Raw genomic sequence first — 20,109 nt, forward strand, 5'->3', positions numbered from 1 at the left:
AAACTCAACAAACAAAACAGCCAGGCCTGGACAACAGCAGGCCTCTATCAAGATTATGACACCAGAGCAGAACACAGAAACCTCACAATAAATGCATAGAAAGAGCACTCACAAAGAGAAAATACAATTCTCAGTATGATAAAGCAGTTTACAATTTAGTAATTAAATAAAAATGCAAATACAGTAATGTACACTGTTACAGCTACATGTTGTAGCCAGTAAATTAATGTTTTAAACAGATAAATGAGCAAGGAGTCTCTAGATAATGTATTTAACTGCAAACAAATCAGTTATATGATACCTGAATAGAACACAGAAACCTCAAAAAAAAATTAAAAATGCAAAGAAAGGCATGAATGCAGCACTCACAAACAGAAAATACAACTCTCAGTATGAAAAAGCAGTTTACAGTTAAGTAATTCAGTCAACATCCAACTAGAGTAATGAAACAGTATCTGGCAATGCAAAATACAGTTAAAACAGTATAAAACAGTAGATAAATGCTGTGAAACAGTACAAAAAGCTTTATAAAAGTGCAGAATGTAGTAGATTAACTGTATAGCTCAATTATAAGCATCACAGAAGTGCAATTCAATGAAATAAGTGTAAGAAATAACTTATCCTGCTCTTGGAATCTTAAGGAATTTCTGTTTAGTCTCAGTAATGAATCACAATCCACAGCCTGATAAATACTGGCACAGGCTTTTACAGACATAGGGTTAAATACCAAACAGGATGGAAGAACGAAGAAGACTGAATTACTATTCAGTCCTACTAGCCCCTGCTATTATCCAATCACTCTTGCTACAGAAGGTCAGGAAATCCTGTTACTCTGAAAAATAATGAAGACAACAGACTATCAGCAGAAAATGGCTGCCAGAAACACAGGAAACTCAACAAACAAAACTACCATGCATGGACAACAGCAGGCCACTATCAAGATTATGCCATCTGAGTAGAACATGGAAACCTCACAATAAATGCATAGAAAGAGCAATCACAAAGAGAAAATACAAGTCTCAGTATGAAAAAGCAGTTTACAGTTTAGTAATTAAATAAAAAGGCAATTATACTAATGCACACTATAACAGTTACTAGCTGTAGCCACTAAATTAAAGTTGTAAATGGATAAAGGAGCAATTCCCAGAAAAGCACTACTAGAGCACTCACAAACAGAAAATACAACTCTCAGTATGAAAAAGCAGTTTACAGTTAGGTAATTCAGTAAACATGCTACTAAAGTAATGAGACAGTATCTAGCAATGAAAATTCAGTAAAAACGGTATAAAACAGTACATAAATGCAGTGAAACAGTAAAAAAAGCTTTATAACAGTGAAAAATGTAGTAGATTAAATGTATGGCACAATTGCAAGCATTACAGAAGTGCAATTCAATGAAATAAGTGTAAGAAATAACTTATCCTGCTATGTGAATCTTAAGGAATTTTTGTTTAGTCTCAGTAATGAATCACAATCCACAGCATGATAAATACAAGCACAGCCATTTACAGACAGAGGTTTTATATACCAAACAGGATGGAAGAATCAAGAATATCGAATTACTACTCAGTCCTACTAGCCCTTGCTATTATCCAATCACTCTTACTACAGAAGGTCAGGAAACCCTGTCACTCTCAATAATAATGAAAACAACAGACTATCAGTAGAAAATGGGTGTCAAAAGCTCAGGAAACTCAACAAACAAAACTACCAGGCCTGCAATACAACAGACCTCTATGACGATAATGCCACCTGAGCAGAACACAGACACCTCATGATAAATGCATAGAAAGAGAACTCACAAATAGAAAATACAAGTCTCAGCATGAAAAAGCAGTTTACAGTTTAGTAATTAAATAAAAATGCAACTATAGTAATGCACACTATTACAGCTACTAGCTGTAGACACTAAATGAAAGTTTTAAATGGAAAAAGGAGCAAGGAGACTATAGAGAATGCATTTAACTGCAAACAAATCATTTATATGATGCCTGACTAGAACAAAGAAATCTCAAAAAAAAAATTCACAGAATAACATGATTATCCTGCTCTTGGAATCTGAAGGAATTTCTGTTTAGTCTCAGTAATGAATCACAATCCGCAGCCTGATAAATACAAGGACAGCCTTTTAAGGACACAGGGTTTATATAAGAGACAGGATGGAAGAATCAAGAAGCTTGAATTATGACTCAGTCCTACTAGCCCTACTATTATCCAATCACTCATGCCACAGAAGGTCAGGAAACAATGCTACTCTCAATAATAATGAAGACAGCAGACTATCAGCACAAAATGGCTGTCAGAAACATAAGAAACTACACAAACAAAACTACCATTCCTGGACAACAGCAGGCCTCTATTAAGAGTATGCCACCTGAGTGGAACACAGAAACCTCATGATAAATGCATAGAAAGAGCACTCACAAAGAGAAAATACAAGTCTCGGTATGAAAAAGCAGTTTACAGTTTAGTAATTAAATAAAAATGCAATTATAGTAATGCACACTATTACAGCTACTAGCTATAGCATCTAAATGAAAGTTTTAAATGGATAAAGGAGCAAGGAGACTCTATAGAATGCTTTTAACTGGAAACAAATTAGTTATATGATGCCTGACTAGAACAAAGAAACCTAAAAAAACCCAAAAATGCACAGAAAAGGATGACTAGCGCACTCCCAATCTGAAAAAATAGCTCTCAGTATGAAAAAGCAGTTTACAGTTAAGTAATTCAGTAAACATGCAACTAGAGAAATGAACCAGTATCTAGCAATGAAAAATACAGTTAAAACAATATAAAACAGTACATAAAGTCAGTGAAAATATAGAAAAAAGCTTTATAACAGTGCAAAATGTAGTAGATTACCTGTATAGCACAATTATGAGCATTACAGAAGTGCAATTAAATGAAATAAGTAGAAGAAATAACTCATCCTGCTCTTGGAATCTTAAGGAATTTCTGTTTAGTCCCAGAAATGAATCACAGTCCACAGCCTGATAAATACAAGCACAGCCTTTTTCAGACACAGCATTTTTATACCAGACAGGATGGAAGAATCAAGAAGATCGAATTACTACGCAGTCCTACTAGCCGCTATATTATCCAATCAGTCATGCTACAGAAGCTCAGGAAACCCTTTTACTCTCAATAATAATGAAGACAACAGACAATCAGCAGAAAGCAGCTGTCAGAAACACAAGAAACTCAACAAACAAAACTTCCAGGCCTGGACAACAGCAGTCCTATATTATCATTATGCCACCTGAGCAGAACCACAGAGACCTCACAATAAATGCATAGAAAAAGCACTCACAAAGAGAAAATACATGTCTCAGTATGTAAAAGTAGTTTACAATTTAGTAATTAAACAATAATGCAATTATAGTAATGCACACTAACACAGCTTCTAGTTGTAGCCATTAAATGAAAGTTTTAAATGGATAAAGGAGCAAGGTGACTCTAGAGAATGCCTTTAACTGCAAACAAATCAGTTATATGATACCTGACTAGAACACACAAACCTTAAAAAATCAAAAATGCCCAGAAAATAACAACTAGAACACTCACAAACAGAAAATACAACTCTCAGTATGAAAAAGCAGTTTACAGTTAAGTAATTCAGTAAACCTACAACTAGAGAAATGAAACAGTATCCAACAATGCAAAATACAGTTAATACAGTATAAAACATTACATAAATACAGTGAAACAGTACAAAAAGCTTTATAACAGTGCAAAATGTAGTAGATTAAATATATAGCTCAATTATAAGTGTTAAAGAAGTGCAATTCAATGAAATAAGTGTAATAAATAACGTATCCTGCTCTTGGAATCTTAAGAAATTTCTGTTTAGTCTCAGGAATGAATCACAATCCACAGCCTGATAAATACAAACATAGCCTTTAACAGACTCAGGGTTTATATATCAGACAGGATGGAAGAATCAAGAAGATCAAATTACTACTCAGCTCTACTAGCCCCTGTTCTTATCCAATCACTCATACTACAGAAGGTCAGGAAACCCTGTTACTCTCAATAATAATGAAGACAAAAGACTATCAGCAGTAAATGGTAGCCAGAAACACAGCAAACCCAACAAACAAAACAACCAGGTGTGGACAACAGCAGGCCTCTATCAAGATTATGCCATCCGAGCAGAACACAGAAACCTCACGATAAATGCATAGAAAGAGCACTTACAAAGAGAAAATACAAGTCACAGTATGAAAAAGCAGTTTACAGTTTAGTAATTAAATAAAAATGCAACTATAGTAATGCAGACTATTACAGCTACTAGCTGTAGCCACTAAATTAAAGTTTTAAACAGAAAAAGGAACAAGGAAACTTGAGAGAATGCTTTTAACTGCAAACAAATCAGTTATATGATAGAACAAAGAAACCTAAAAAAAACAAAAAAACAAAAATGCATAGAAAAGCATGACTAGAGCACTCACAAACAGAAAATACAACTCGCAGTTTGAAAAAGCAGTTTACATTTAAGTAATTCAGTAAACATGCAACCAGAGAAATTAAACTGTATCTAGGAATGAAAATTCAGTTAAAACGGTATAAAACAGTATATAAATGTTGTGAAACAGTAAAAAAGCTTTATAACAGTGCACAATGAAGTAGGTTAACTGTATAGCACAATTATAAGCATTACAGAAGTGCAACTGAATGAAAAAAGTACAAGAAATAACTTATCCTGCTATTGGAATCTTGAAGAATTTCTGTTTAGTCTCAGTAATGAATCACAATCTACAGCCTGATCATTACAAGCACAGCTTTTTAAGATACAGGGTTTATATACCATACAGGATTGAAGAATCAAGAAGATCAAATTACTAATAAGTCCTACTAGTCCCTGCTATTATCCAATCACTCATGCTACAGAAGGTCAGGAAACCCTGTTACTTTCAATAATAATGAAGACAACAGACTATCAGGAGAAAATGACTGCCAGAAACACAAAAAAGTCAACAAACAAAACTGCCAAGCCTGGACAACAGCAGGCATCTATCAAGATTATGCCACCTGAGCAGAACACAGAGACCTCACAAGAAATGCATAGAAAGAGCACTAACGAAGAGAAAATACAATTCTCAGCATGATAAAGCAGTTTATAATTTAGTAATTAAATAAAAATGCAATTATAGTAATGCAGGCTATTACAGCTCTAGTTGTAGCTAGTAAATGAAAGTTTTAAATGGAAAAAGGAGCAAGGAGAATCTAGAGAATGATTTATGATTTTAACTGCAAACAAATCTGTAACAAAGAAACCTCAAAGAAAATGTGCAGAAAATCATGGCTAGAGCACTGACAAACAGAAAATATAGCCCTTAGTATGAAAATGCATTTTACAGTTAAGTAATTCAGTAAAGATGCAATTAGAGTAATGAAACAGTATATAGCAATGAAAAATACAGTTAAAACGGTATAAAGAGTACATAAATTCAGTGAAACAGTGAAAAAAGCTATATAACAGTGCTTAATGTAGTAGATTAACTGTATAGCACAATTATAAGTGTTACAGAAGTGCAATTCAATAAAATAAGTGTAAGAAAACACTTATCCTGCTTTTGGAATCTTAAGGAATTTTTGTTTAGTCTCAATAATAAATCATAGCCCACAGCCTGACAAATACAAGCACAGCAAATGGTTTATATACCAGACAGGATGGAAGAATCAAGAAGATCAAATTACTACTCAGCCCTACTAGCCCATGCTATTATGCAATCACTTGTGGTACAGAAGGTCAGGAAATGCTGTTATTCTCAATAATAATGAAGACAACTGACTATCAGCAGAAAATGGCTGCCAGAAACACAGGAAACTCAACAAACAAAACAGCCAGGCCTGGACAACAGCAGGCCTCTATCAAGATTATGACACCAGAGCAGAACACAGAAACCTCACGATAAATGCATAGAAAGAGGACTCACAAAGAGAAAATACAAGTCTCAGTATGAAAAAGCAGTTTACAGTTTAGTAATTAAATACAAATTCACACTATTACAGCTACTAGCTGTAGCCACTAAATGAAAGTTTTAAATGGATAAAGGAGCTCCTCTCCTAGATGTTTTTTTACTGCAGACAAATCAGTTATATGGATACCCGACTAGAACACAGAAACCTCAAAAATCAAAAATTCCCAGAAAAGCACTACTAGAGCACTCACAAACAGAAAATACAACTCTCAGTATGAAAAAGCAGTTTACAGTTAGATAATTCAGTAAACATGCTACAACTAAGTAATGAAACAGTATCTAGCAAAAAAACTGTTAAAACAGGTATAAAACAGTACATAAATGCAGTGAAACAGTAAAAAAGCTTTATAACAGTGAAAAATGTAGTAGATTAAATGTATGGCACAATTGCAAGCATTACAGAAGTGCAATTCAATGAAATAAGTGTAAGAAATAACCTATCCTGCTATGTGAATCTTCAGTAATGAATCACAATCCACAGCATGATAAATACAAGCACAGCTTACAGACAGAGGTTTTATATACCAAACAGGATGGAAGAAATTACTACTCAGTCCTACTAGCCCATACTATTATCCAATCACTCTTGCTACAGAAGGTCAGGAAACCCTGTTACTCTCAATAATAATGAAGACAGCAGACTATCAGTAGAAAATGGGTGCCAAAAGCACAGGAAACTCAACAAACAACACTACCAGGCCTGCACAACAGCAGACCTCTATGAAGATAATGCACACTGAGAGAGAACACAGAACCCTGATATAAAATGCATAGAAAGAGGACTCACAAATAGAAAATACAAGTCTCAGTATGAAAAAGCAGTTTACTGTTTAGTAATTAAATAAAAATGCAACTATAGTAATGCACACTATTACAGCTGCTAGTTGTAGCCAATAAATGAAAGTTTTAAATGGTAAAAAGAGCAAGGAGACTCTAAAGAATGTGTTTAACTGCAAGCAAATCAGTTATATGATGCCTGACTAGAACAAAGAAACTTTAAAAAATACACAGAATAACACGACTATCCTGCTCTTGGAATCTGAATGAATTTCTGTTTAGTCTCAGTAATGAATCACAATCCACAGCCTGAAAAATACAAGGACAGCCTTTTAAGGACACATGGTTTATATAAGAGACAGGATTGAAGAATCAAGAAGACTGAATTATGATTCAGTCCTACTAGCCCTGCTATAATCCAATCACTCATGCTACAGAAGGTCAGAAAACAATGCTACTCTCAATAATAATGAAGACAACAGACTATCAGCAGAAAATTGCTGCCAGAAACACAGGAAACTACACAAACAAAACTACCAGGCATGGACAACAGCAGGCCTCTATCAAAATTATGCCACCTGAGCGGAACACAGAAATCTTACGATAAATGCATAGAAAGAGCACTCACAAAGAGAAAATACAAGTCTCGGTATGAAAAAGCAGTTTACAGTTTAGTAATTAAATAAAAATGCAATTATAATAATGCACACTATTACAGCTACTAGCTGTAGCCACTAAATGAAAGTTTTAAGCAGATAAAGGAGAAAGGAGACACTAGAGAATGCTTTAAACAGCAAACAAATCAGTTATATGACACCTATCACTCAGCAACCTCATAAAATCAAAACTACACAGAAAAACATGGCTAGAGAACTCACAGACAGAAAATACAAATTGCAGTATGAAAAAGCAGTTTACAGTTAAGTAATTCAGTAAAGATGCAACTAGAGTAATGAAACACTATCTAGCAAAGAGAAATACAGTCAAAACAGTATAAAATAAAACATAAATTCAGTGAAACAGTAAAAAAAAAGCTTTATAACAGTGCAAAATGTAGTAGGTTAACTCTCTAGTGCAGTTATAAGCATTACAGAAGTGCAATTCAATAAAATAAGTGCAAGAAATAACTTATCCTGCTTTTAAAAACTTAAGGAATTTCTGTTTAGTCTGAATAATGAATCACAATCCCCAGCCTGACAAATACAAGCACAGCTTTTAGACAAAGGGTTTATATACCAGACAGAATGGAAGAATCAAGAAGACTGAATTACTACTCAGTCCTACTAGCCCCTGTTATTATCCAATCACTCATGCTAAAGAATATCAGGAAACCCTGTTACTCTCAATAATACTGAAGACAACAGAGTATCAGCAGAAAATGGGTGTCAGAAGCACAGGAAGCTCATCAAACAAAACCACCAGACCTGAACAACCATAAGCCTCTATCAAGATTATGCCACCTGAGTAGACCAAAGAAACCTAATGATAAATGCATAGAAAGAGCACTCACAAGGAGAAATACAAGTCTCAGTATGAAAAAGCAGTTTGCAGTTTAGTAATTAAATAAAAATGCAATTATAGTATGCACACTATTACAGCTACTAGCTTTAGCCACTAAATGAAAGTTTTAAATGGATAAAGGAGCAAGGAGACAAAAGAGAATGCTTTTAACTGGAAACAAATTAGTTATATGATGACTGACTAGAACAAATAAACCTAAAAAAAAAATGCACAGAAAAGGACGACTAGCGCACTCCCAATCTGAAAATATAGCTCTCAGTATGAAAAAGCAGTTTACAGTTAAGTAATTCAGTAAACATGCAACTAGAAAAATGAAACAGTATCTAGCAATGAAAAATACAGTTAAAACAGTATAAAACAGTATATAAAGTCAGTGAAACTGTAAAAAAAGCTTTACAGCAGTGCAAAATGTAGTAGATTACCTGTATAGCACAATTATGAGCATTACAAAAGTGCAATATAATGAAATAAGTAGAAGAAATAACTCATCCTGCTCTTGGAATCTTAAGGAATTTCTGTTTAGTCTCAGTAATGAATCACAATCCACAGCCTGATAAATACAAGCACAGCCTTTTACAGACACAGCATTTTTATATCAGACAGGATGGAAGAATCAAGAAGATCGAATTATCACTCAGTCCTACTTGCTGCTGTATTATCCAATCAGTCATGCTACAGAATCTCAGGAAACCCTGTTACTCTCAATAATAATGAAGACAACAATCAGCAGAAAGTAGCTGTCAGAAACACAAGAAACTCAACAAATAAAACTGCCAGGCCTGGACAACAGCAGGCCTCTATCCAGATTATGCTACCTGAGCAGAACACAGAAACCTCACAATAAATGCATAGAAAGAGCACTCACAAAGAGAAAATACAATTCTCAGTATGATAAAGCAGTTTACAATTTAGTAATTAAATAAAAATGCAAATACAGTAATGTACACTGTTACAGCTACGTGCTGTAGCCAGTAAATGAAAGTTTTAAACAGATAAAGGAGCAAGGAGTCACTAGAGAATGTATTTAACTGCAAACAAATCAGTTATATGATACCTGAATAGAACACAGAAACCTCAAAAAAAAAATGCAAAGAAAGGCACAAATGCAGCACTCACAAACAGAAAATACAACTTTCAGTATGAAAAAGTAGTTTACAGTTAAGTAATTCAGTCAACATCCAACTAGAGTAATGAAACAGTATCTGGCAATGCAAAATACAGTTAAAACAGTATAAAACAGTAGATAAATGCTGTGAAACAGTACAAAAAGCTTTATAAAAGTGCAGAATGTAGTAGATTAACTGTATAGCTCAATTATAAGCATCACAGAAGTGCAATTCAATGAAATAAGTGTAAGAAATAACTTATCCTGCTCTTGGAATCTTAAGGAATTTCTGTTTAGTCTCAGTAATGAATCACAATCCACAGCCTGATAAATACTAGCACAGGCTTTTACAGACACAGGGTTAAATATCAAACAGGATGAAAGAACGAAGAAGACTGAAGTACTACTCAGTCCTACTAGCCCCTGCTATTATCCAATCACTCTTGCTACAGAAGGTCAGGAAATCCTGTTACTCTCAATAATAATGAAGACAACAGACTATCAGCAGAAAATGCTGCCAGAAACACAGGAAACTCAACAAACAAAACTACCATGCATGGACAACAGCAGGCCACTATGAAGATTATGTCACCTGAGTAGAACACGGAAACCTCACAATAAACGCATAGAAAGAACAATCACAAAGAGAAAATACAAGTCTCAGTATGAAAAAGCAGTTTACAGTTTAGTAATTAAATAAAAACGCAACTATAGTAATGCACACTATTACAGCTGCTATTTGTAGCCACTAAATGAAAGTTTTAAATGGTAAAAAGAGCAAGGAGACTCTAGAGAATGCGTTTAACTGCAAATAAATCAGTTATATGATGCCTGACTAGAACAAAGAAACCTTAAAAAAATACACAGAATAACACGACTATCCTGCTCTTGGAATCTGAATGAATTTCTGTTTAGTCTCAGTAATGAATCACAATCCACAGCCTGAAAAATACAAGGGCAGCCTTTTAAGGACACATGGTTTATATAAGAGGCAGAATGGAAAAATCAAGAAGACTGAATTATGATTCAGTCCTACTAGCCCTGCTATTATCCAATCACTCATGCTACAGAAGGTCAGAAAACAATGCTACTCTCAATAATAATGAAGACAACAGACTATCAGCAGAAAATTGCTGCCAGAAACACAGGAAACTACACAGACAAAACTACCAGGCATGGACAACAGCAGGCCTCTATCAAAATTATGCCACCTGAGCGGAACACAGAAATCTTACGATAAATGCATAGAAAGAGCACTCACAAAGAGAAAATACAAGTCTCGGTATGAAAAAGCAGTTTACAGTTTAGTAATTAAATAAAAATGCAATTATAATAATGCACACTATTACAGCTACTAGCTGTAGCCACTAAATGAAAGTTTTAAGCAGATAAAGGAGAAAGGAGACACTAGAGAATGCTTTAAACAGCAAACAAATCAGTTATATGACACCTATCACTCAGCAACCTCATAAAATCAAAACTACACAGAAAAGCATGGCTAGAGTACTCACAGACAGAAAATACAACTTGCAGTATGAAAAAGCAGTTTACAGTTAAGTAATTCAGTAAAGATGCAACTAGAGTAATGAAACACTATCTAGCAAAGAGAAATACAGTCAAAACAGTATAAAATAAAACATAAATTCAGTGAAACAGTAAAAAAAAGCTTTATAACAGTGCAAAATGTAGTAGGTTAACTCTCTAGTGCAGTTATAAGCATTACAGAAGTGCAATTCAATGAAATAAGTGCAAGAAATAACTTATCCTGCTTTTAAAAACTTAAGGAATTTCTGTTTAGTCTGAATAATGAATCACAATCCCCAGCCTGACAAATACAAGCACAGCTTTTAGACAAAGGGTTTATATACCAGACAGAATGAAAGAATCAAGAAGACTGAATTACTACTCAGTCCTACTAGCCCCTGTTATTATCCAATCACTCATGCTAAAGAATATCAGGAAATCCTGTTACTCTCAATAATACTGAAGACAACAGAGTATCAGCAGAAAATGGGTGTCAGAAGCACAGGAAGCTCATCAAACAAAACCACCAGACCTGAACAACCGTAAGCCTCTATCAAGATTATGCCACCTGAGTAGACCAAAGAAACCTAATGATAAATGCATAGAAAGAGCACTCACAAGGAGAAATACAAGTCTCAGTATGAAAAAGCAGTTTGCAGTTTAGTAATTAAATAAAAATGCAATTATAGTATGCACACTATTACAGCTACTAGCTTTAGCCACTAAATGAAAGTTTTAAATGGATAAAGGAGCAAGGAGACAAAAGAGAATGCTTTTAACTGGAAACAAATTAGTTATATGATGACTGACTAGAACAAATAAACCTAAAAAAAATGCACAGAAAAGGACGACTAGTGCACTCCCAATCTGAAAATATAGCTCTCAGTATGAAAAAGCAGTTTACAGTTAAGTAATTCAGTAAACATGCAACTAGAGAAATGAAACAGTATCTAGCGATGAAAAATACAGTTAAAACAGTATAAAACAGTATATAAAGTCAGTGAAACTGTAAAAAAAGCTTTACAACAGTGCAAAATGTAGTAGATTACCTGTATAGCACAATTATGAGCATTACAAAAGTGCAATATAATGAAATAAGTAGAAGAAATAACTCATCCTGCTCTTGGAATCTTAAGGAATTTCTGTTTAGTCTCAGTAATGAATCACAATCCACAGCCTGATAAATACAAGCACAGCCTTTTACAGACACAGCATTTTTATATCAGACAGGATGGAAGAATCAAGAAGATCGAATTATCACTCAGTCCTACTTGCTGCTGTATTATCCAATCAGTCGTGCTACAGAATCTCAGGAAACCCTGTTACTCTCAATAATAATGAAGACAACAATCAGCAGAAAGTAGCTGTCAGAAACACAAGAAACTCAACAAATAAAACTGCCAGGCCTGGACAACAGCAGGCCTCTATCAAGATTATGCCACCTGAGCAGAACACAGAAACCTCACAATAAATGCATAGAAAGAGCACTCACAAAGAGAAAATACAATTCTCAGTATGATAAAGCAGTTTACAATTTAGTAATTAAATTAAAATGCAAATACAGTAATGTACACTGTTACAGCTACGTGCTGTAGCCAGTAAATGAAAGTTTTAAACAGATAAAGGAGCAAGGAGTCACTAGAGAATGTATTTAACTGCAAAGAAATCAGTTATATGATACCTGAATAGAACACAGAAACCTCAAAAAAAAAATCAAAAATGCAAAGAAAGGCACAAATGCAGCACTCACAAACAGAAAATACAACTTTCAGTATGAAAAAGTAGTTTACAGTTAAGTAATTCAGTCAACATCCAACTAGAGTAATGAAACAGTATCTGGCAATGCAAAATACAGTTAAAACAGTATAAAACAGTAGATAAATGCTGTGAAACAGTACAAAAAGCTTTATAAAAGTGCAGAATGTAGTAGATTAACTGTATAGCTCAATTATAAGCATCACAGAAGTGCAATTCAATGAAATAAGTGTAAGAAATAACTTATCCTGCTCTTGGAATCTTAAGGAATTTCTGTTTAGTCTCAATAATGAATCACAATCCACAGCCTGATAAATACTAGCACAGGCTTTTACAGACACAGGGTTAAATACCAAACAGGATGAAAGAACGAAGAAGACTGAAGTACTGCTCAGTCCTACTAGCCCCTGCTATTATCCAATCACTCTTGCTACAGAAGGTCAGGAAATCCTGTTACTCTCAATAATAATGAAGACAACAGACTATCAGCAGAAAATGTTGCCAGAAACACAGGAAACTCAACAAACAAAACTACCATGCATGGACAACAGCAGGCCACTATGAAGATTATGTCACCTGAGTAGAACACGGAAACCTCACAATAAACGCATAGAAAGAACAATCACAAAGAGAAAATACAAGTCTCAGTATGAAAAAGCAGTTTACAGTTTAGTAATTAAATAAAAACGCAACTATAGTAATGCACACTATTACAGCTGCTATTTGTAGCCACTAAATGAAAGTTTTAAATGGTAAAAAGAGCAAGGAGACTCTAGAGAATGTGTTTAACTGCAAATAAATCAGTTATATGATGCCTGACTAGAACAAAGAAACCTTAAAAAAATACACAGAATAACACGACTATCCTGCTCTTGGAATCTGAATGAATTTCTGTTTAGTCTCAGTAATGAATCACAATCCACAGCCTGAAAAATACAAGGGCAGCCTTTTAAGGACACATGGTTTATATAAGAGGCAGAATGGAAGAATCAAGAAGACTGAATTATGATTCAGTCCTACTAGCCCTGCTATTATCCAATCACTCATGCTACAGAAGGTCAGAAAACAATGCTACTCTCAATAATAATGAAGACAACAGACTATCAGCAGAAAATTGCTGCCAGAAACACAGGAAACTACACAAACAAAACTACCAGGCATGGACAACAGCAGGCCTCTATCAAAATTATGCCACCTGAGCGGAACACAGAAATCTTATGATAAATGCATAGAAAGAGCACTCACAAAGAAAAAATACAAGTCTCGGTATGAAAAAGCAGTTTACAGTTTAGTAATTAAATAAAAATGCAATTCTAATAATGCACACTATTACAGCTACTAGCTGTAGCCACTAAATGAAAGTTTTAAGCAGATAAAGGAGAAAGGAGACACTAGAGAATGCTTTAAACAGCAAACAAATCAGTTATATGACACCTATCACTCAGCAACCTCATAAAATCAAAACTACACAGAAAAGCATGGCTAGAGTACTCACAGACAGAAAATACAACTTGCAGTGTGAAAAAGCAGTTTACAGTTAAGTAATTCAGTAAAGATGCAACTAGAGTAATGAAACACTATCTAGCAAAGAGAAATACAGTCAAAACAGTATAAAATAAAACATAAATTCAGTGAAACAGTAAAAAAAAGCTTTATAACAGTGCAACATGTAGTTGGTTAACTCTCTAGTGCTGTTATAAGCATTACAGAAGTGCAATTCAATGAAATAAGTGCAAGAAATAACTTATGCTGCTTTTAAAAACTTAAGGAATTTCTGTTTAGTCTGAATAATGAATCACAATCCCCAGCCTGACAAATACAAGCACAGCTTTTAGACAAAGGGTTTATATACCAGACAGAATGGAAGAATCAAGAAGACTGAATTACTACTCAGTCCTACTAGCCCCTGTTATTATCCAATCACTCATGCTAAAGAATATCAGGAAACCCTGTTACTCTCAATAATACTGAAGACAACAGAGTATCAGCAGAAAATGGGTGTCAGAAGCACAGGAAGCTCATCAAACAAAACCACCAGACCTGAACAACCGTAAGCCTCTATCAAGATTATGCCACCTGAGTAGACCAAAGAAACCTAATGATAAATGCATAGAAAGAGCACTCACAAGGAGAAATACAAGTCTCAGTATGAAAAAGCAGTTTGCAGTTTAGTAATTAAATAAAAATGCAATTATAGTATGCACACTATTACAGCTACTAGCTTTAGCCACTAAATGAAAGTTTTAAATGGATAAAGGAGCAAGGAGACAAAAGAGAATGCTTTTAACTGGAAACAAATTAGTTATATGATGACTGACTAGAACAAATAAACCTAAAAAAAAAATGCACAGAAAAGGACGACTAGCGCACTCCCAATCTGAAAATATAGCTCTCAGTATGAAAAAGCAGTTTACAGTTAAGTAATTCAGTAAACATGCAACTAGAGAAATGAAACAGTATCTAGCGATGAAAAATACAGTTAAAACAGTATAAAACAGTATATAAAGTCAGTGAAACTGTAAAAAAAGCTTTACAACAGTGCAAAATGTAGTAGATTACCTGTATAGCACAATTATGAGCATTACAGAAGTGCAATATAATGAAATAAGTAGAAGAAATAACTCATCCTGCTCTTGGAATCTTAAGGAATTTCTGTTTAGTCTCAGTAATGAATCACAATCCACAGCCTGATAAATACAAGCACAGCCTTTTACAGACACAGCATTTTTATATCAGACAGGATGGAAGAATCAAGAAGATCGAATTATCACTCAGTCCTACTTGCTGCTGTATTATCCAATCAGTCATGCTACAGAATCTCAGGAAACCCTGTTACTCTCAATAATAATGAAGACAACAGACAATCAGCAGAAGGTAGCTGTCAGAAACACAAGAAACTCAACAAACAAAACTGCCAGGCCTGGACAACAGCAGGCCTCTATCAAGATTATGCCACCTGAGCAGAACACAGATACCTCACAATAAATGCATAGAAAAAGCACTCACAAAGAGAAAATACAAGTCTCAGTATGAAAAAGTAGTTCACAATTTAGTAATTAAACAAAAATGCAATTATAGTAGTGCACACTAATACAGCTACTAGCTGTAGCCACTAAATGAAAGTTTTAAATGGATATAGGAGCAAGGAGACTCTAGAGAATGTATTTAACTGCAAACAAATCAGTTATATGATACCTGACTAGAACACACAAACCTTAAAAACATCAAAAATGCCCAGAAAAGCACAACTAGAGCACTCACAAACAGAAGATAAAACTCTCAGTATGAAAAAGCAGTTTACAGTTAAGTAATTCAGTAAACCTGCAACTAGAGAAATGAAACAGTATCTAGCAATGCAAAATACAGTTAAAACAGTATAAAACAGTACATAAATACAGCGAAACAGTACAAAAAGCTTTATAACAGTGCAAAATGTAGTAGATTATCTGTATAGCTCAATTATAAGTGTTACAGAAGTGCAAATCAATGCAATAAGTGTAATAAATAGCATCCTGCTCTTGGAATCTTAAGGAATTTCTGTTTAGTCTCAGGAATGAATCACAATCCACAGCCTGATAAATACAAACACAGCCTTTAACTGACACAAGGTTTATATACCAGACATGATGGAAGAATTAAGAAGATTAAATTAATACTCGGTTCTACTAGGCCCTGCTCTTATCCAATCACTCATGCTACAGAAGGTCAGGAAACCCTTTTACTCTCAATAATAATGAAGAAAAAAAGACTATCAGAAGAAAATGGTAGCCAGAAACACAGCAAACTCAACAAACAAAACAACCAGATGTGGACAACAGCAGGCCTCTATCAAGATTATGCCATCCGAACAGAACACAGAAACTCACTATAAATGCATAGAAAGAGCACTCACAAAGAGAAAATACAAGTCTCAGTATGAAAAAGCAGTTTACAGTTTAATAATTAAATAAAAATGCAACTATAGTAATGTAGACTATTACAGCTACTAGCTGTAGCCATTAAATGAAAGTTTTAAACAGAAAAACGAGTAAGGAGACTCTAGAGAATGCTTTTAACTGCAAACAAATTAGTTATATGAAGCCTGACTAGAACAAAGAAACTTAAAAAAAATGCACAGAAAAGCACGACTAGAGCACTCACAAACAGAAAATACAAGTCTCAGTTTGAAAAAGCAGTTTACATTTAAGTAATTCAGTAAACATGCAACCAGAGAAATGTAGCAGTATCTAGCAATGAAAATTCTGTTAAAACAGTATAAAACAGTACATAGATGTAGTGAAACAGTAAAAAAGCTTTATAACAGTGCATAATATAGTAGACTGACTGTATAGCACAATTATGAGCATTACAGAAGTGCAATTCAATGAAATAAGTGTAAGAAATAACTTATCCTGCATTTGGAATCTTAAGGAATCTCTGTTTAGTCTCAATAATGAATCACAATCCATAACCTGACAAATACAAGTACAGCTTTTTAGACACAGGTTTTATATACCAGACAGGATGGAAGAATCAAGAAGATCGAATTACTACTCTGCCCTACTAGCCCCTGCTATTATCCAATCACTCATGCTACAGAATGTCAGGAAACCCTGTTACTCTCTATAATAATGAAGACAACAGACTATCAGGAGAAAAAGGCTGCCAGAAGCACAGGAAACTCAACAAACAAAAGTACCAGTCATGTACAACAACAGGCCACTATCAACATTATGTCACTAGAGTAGAACACAGAAACCGCATGATAAATGCATATAAAGAGCAATCACAAAGAGAGAAAACCAATTTACTCTCAATAATAATGAAGACAACTGACTATCAGCAGGAAATGGCTGCCAGAAACACAGGAAAATCAACAAACAAAACTGCAGGCCTGGAAGAAAGCAGGCCTCTATCAAGATAATGCCACCTGAGCAGAACACAGAAACCTCACAATAAATGCATAAAAAGAGTACTTACAAAGAGAAAATACAACTCTCAGTATGATAAAGCAGTTTACAATTTAGTAATTAAATAAAAATGCAATTATAGTAATGCACACTATTACATCTACTAGCTGTAGCCAGTAAATGAAAGTTTTAAACTGATAAAGGTGCAAGGAGACTCTAGAGAATGCTTTTATCTGCAAACAAATCAGTTATATGATACCCAACGAGAATACATAAACCTCAAAAAATCAAACATGCAAAGTAAAGCATGAATGGAGCACCCACAAACAGAACATACAACTCGCAGTATGAAAAAGCAGTTTACAGTTAAGTAATTCAGTCAACATCCAACTAGAGTAATGAAACAGTATCTAGCAATGCAAAATACAGTTAAGACAGTATAAAACAGTACATAAATGCAGTGAAACAGTAGGAAAAGCTTTATAACAGTGCAAAATGGAGTGGATTAACTGTATAGCTCAATTATAAGTGTTACAAAAGTGCAATTCAATGAAATAAGTGTAATAAATAACTTATCCTACTCTTGGAATCTTAAGGAATTTCTGTTTAGTCACAGTAATGAATCACAATCCACAGCCTGATAAATACAAACACAGCCTTCAACTGACACAGGGTTTATATACCAGACAGGATGGAAGAATCAAGAAGATCAAATTACTACTCAGTTCTACTTGCCCCTGCTCTTATCCAATAACTCATGCTACAGAAGGTCAGGAAATCCTATTACTCTCAATAATAATGAAGACAAAAGACTATCAGCAGAAAATGGCAGCCAGAAACACAGCAAACACAACAAAGAAAACAACCAGGTGTGGACAACAGCAGGCCTTTATCTAATTAAATAAAAATGCAACTATAGTAATGCAGACTATTACAGCTACTAGCTGTAGCCACTAAATGAAAATTTTAATCAGAGAAAGGGGCAAGGAGACTATAGAGAATGCTTTTAACTGCAAACAAATCAGTTATATGATGCCTGACTAGAACAAAGAAACCTCAAAAAAATCAAAAATGTGCAGAAAAACATGACTAGAGCTCTCACAAACAGAAAATACAACTCGCAGTTTGAAAAAAACAACTTATAGTTAAGTAATTCAGTAAATATGCAACCAGTGAAATGAAACCATATCTAGCAATGAAAATGCAGTTAAAACAGTATAAAACAGTACATAGATGTAGTGAAACATTAAAAAAAGCTTTATAACAGTGCAACATGTAGAAGGTTAACTGTATATCACAATTATAAGCATTACAGAAGTGCAATTGAATGAAAAAAGAGCAGGAAATAAATTATCCTGCTATTGGAATCTTAAAGAATTTCTGTTTAGTCTCAGTAATGAATCACAATCCACAGCCTGATCAATACAAGCACAGCTTTTTACAGATACAGGGTTTTATACCAGACAGAATCGAAGAATCAAGAAGATCGAATTACTAATTAGTCCTACTAGCCCCTGCTATTATCCAATCACTCATGCTAAAGAAGGTCAGGAAACTCTGTTTCTTTCAATAATAATGAAGACAACAGACTATCAGCAAAAAATGGCTGCCAGAAACACAGAAAAGTCAACAAACAAAACTGCCAAGCCTGGACAACAGCAGGCCTCTATCAAGATAATGCCACCTGAGCAGAACACAGAGACCTCACAATAAAGTCATAGAAAGAGCATTAACAAAGAGAAAATACAATTCTCAGTATGATAAAGCAGTTTATAATTTAGTAATTAAATAAAAATGCAATTATAGTAATGGAGACTATTACAGCTACTAGTTGTAGCCAGTTGAAAGTTTTAAATGAAAAAAGGAGCAAGGAGACTGTAGGGAATGTTTTTATCTGCAAACAATCAGTTATATGATGCCTGACTAGAACAAAGAAACCTGAAAAGAAATGCGCAGAAAGGCATGGCTAGAGCACTCACAAACAGAAAATACAACTCTCAGTATGAAAAAGCAATTTACAGTTACGTAATTCAGTAAACATGCAATTAGAGTAATGAAACAGTATCTAGCAGTAAAAAATACAGTTAAAACAGTGTAAAACAGTACATAAATGCAGTGAAACAGTAAAAAAAGTTTTATATCAGTGCAAAATGTAGTTGATTAACTGAATAGCACAATATAAGCATTACAGAGGTGCAATTCAATGAAATAAGTGTAAGAAATAACTTATCCTGCTATTGGAATCTTAATGAATTTCTGTTTAGTCTCAGTAATGAATCACAATCCACAGCCTGATAAATACAAGGACAGCCTTTTACAGACACATGGTTTATATAAGAGATAGGATGAAAGAATCAAGCAGATCGAATTACAACTCAGTCTTACTATCCTCTGCTATTATTCAATCACTCGTGCTTCTGATGGTCAGGAAACTCTGTTACTCTCAATAATAGTGAAGACAATAGACTATCAGCAGAAAATAGGTGCCAGAAACACAGGAAACTCAGCAAACAAAACAACCAGGCCTGGACAACAGCAGGCCTCTATCAAG

The sequence above is a fragment of the Protopterus annectens genome, chromosome 2.part0 (assembly GCF_019279795.1).
Source record: "Protopterus annectens isolate FY-2018-M chromosome 2.part0, PAN1.0, whole genome shotgun sequence".
Lineage (NCBI taxonomy): Eukaryota > Metazoa > Chordata > Ceratodontiformes > Protopteridae > Protopterus > Protopterus annectens.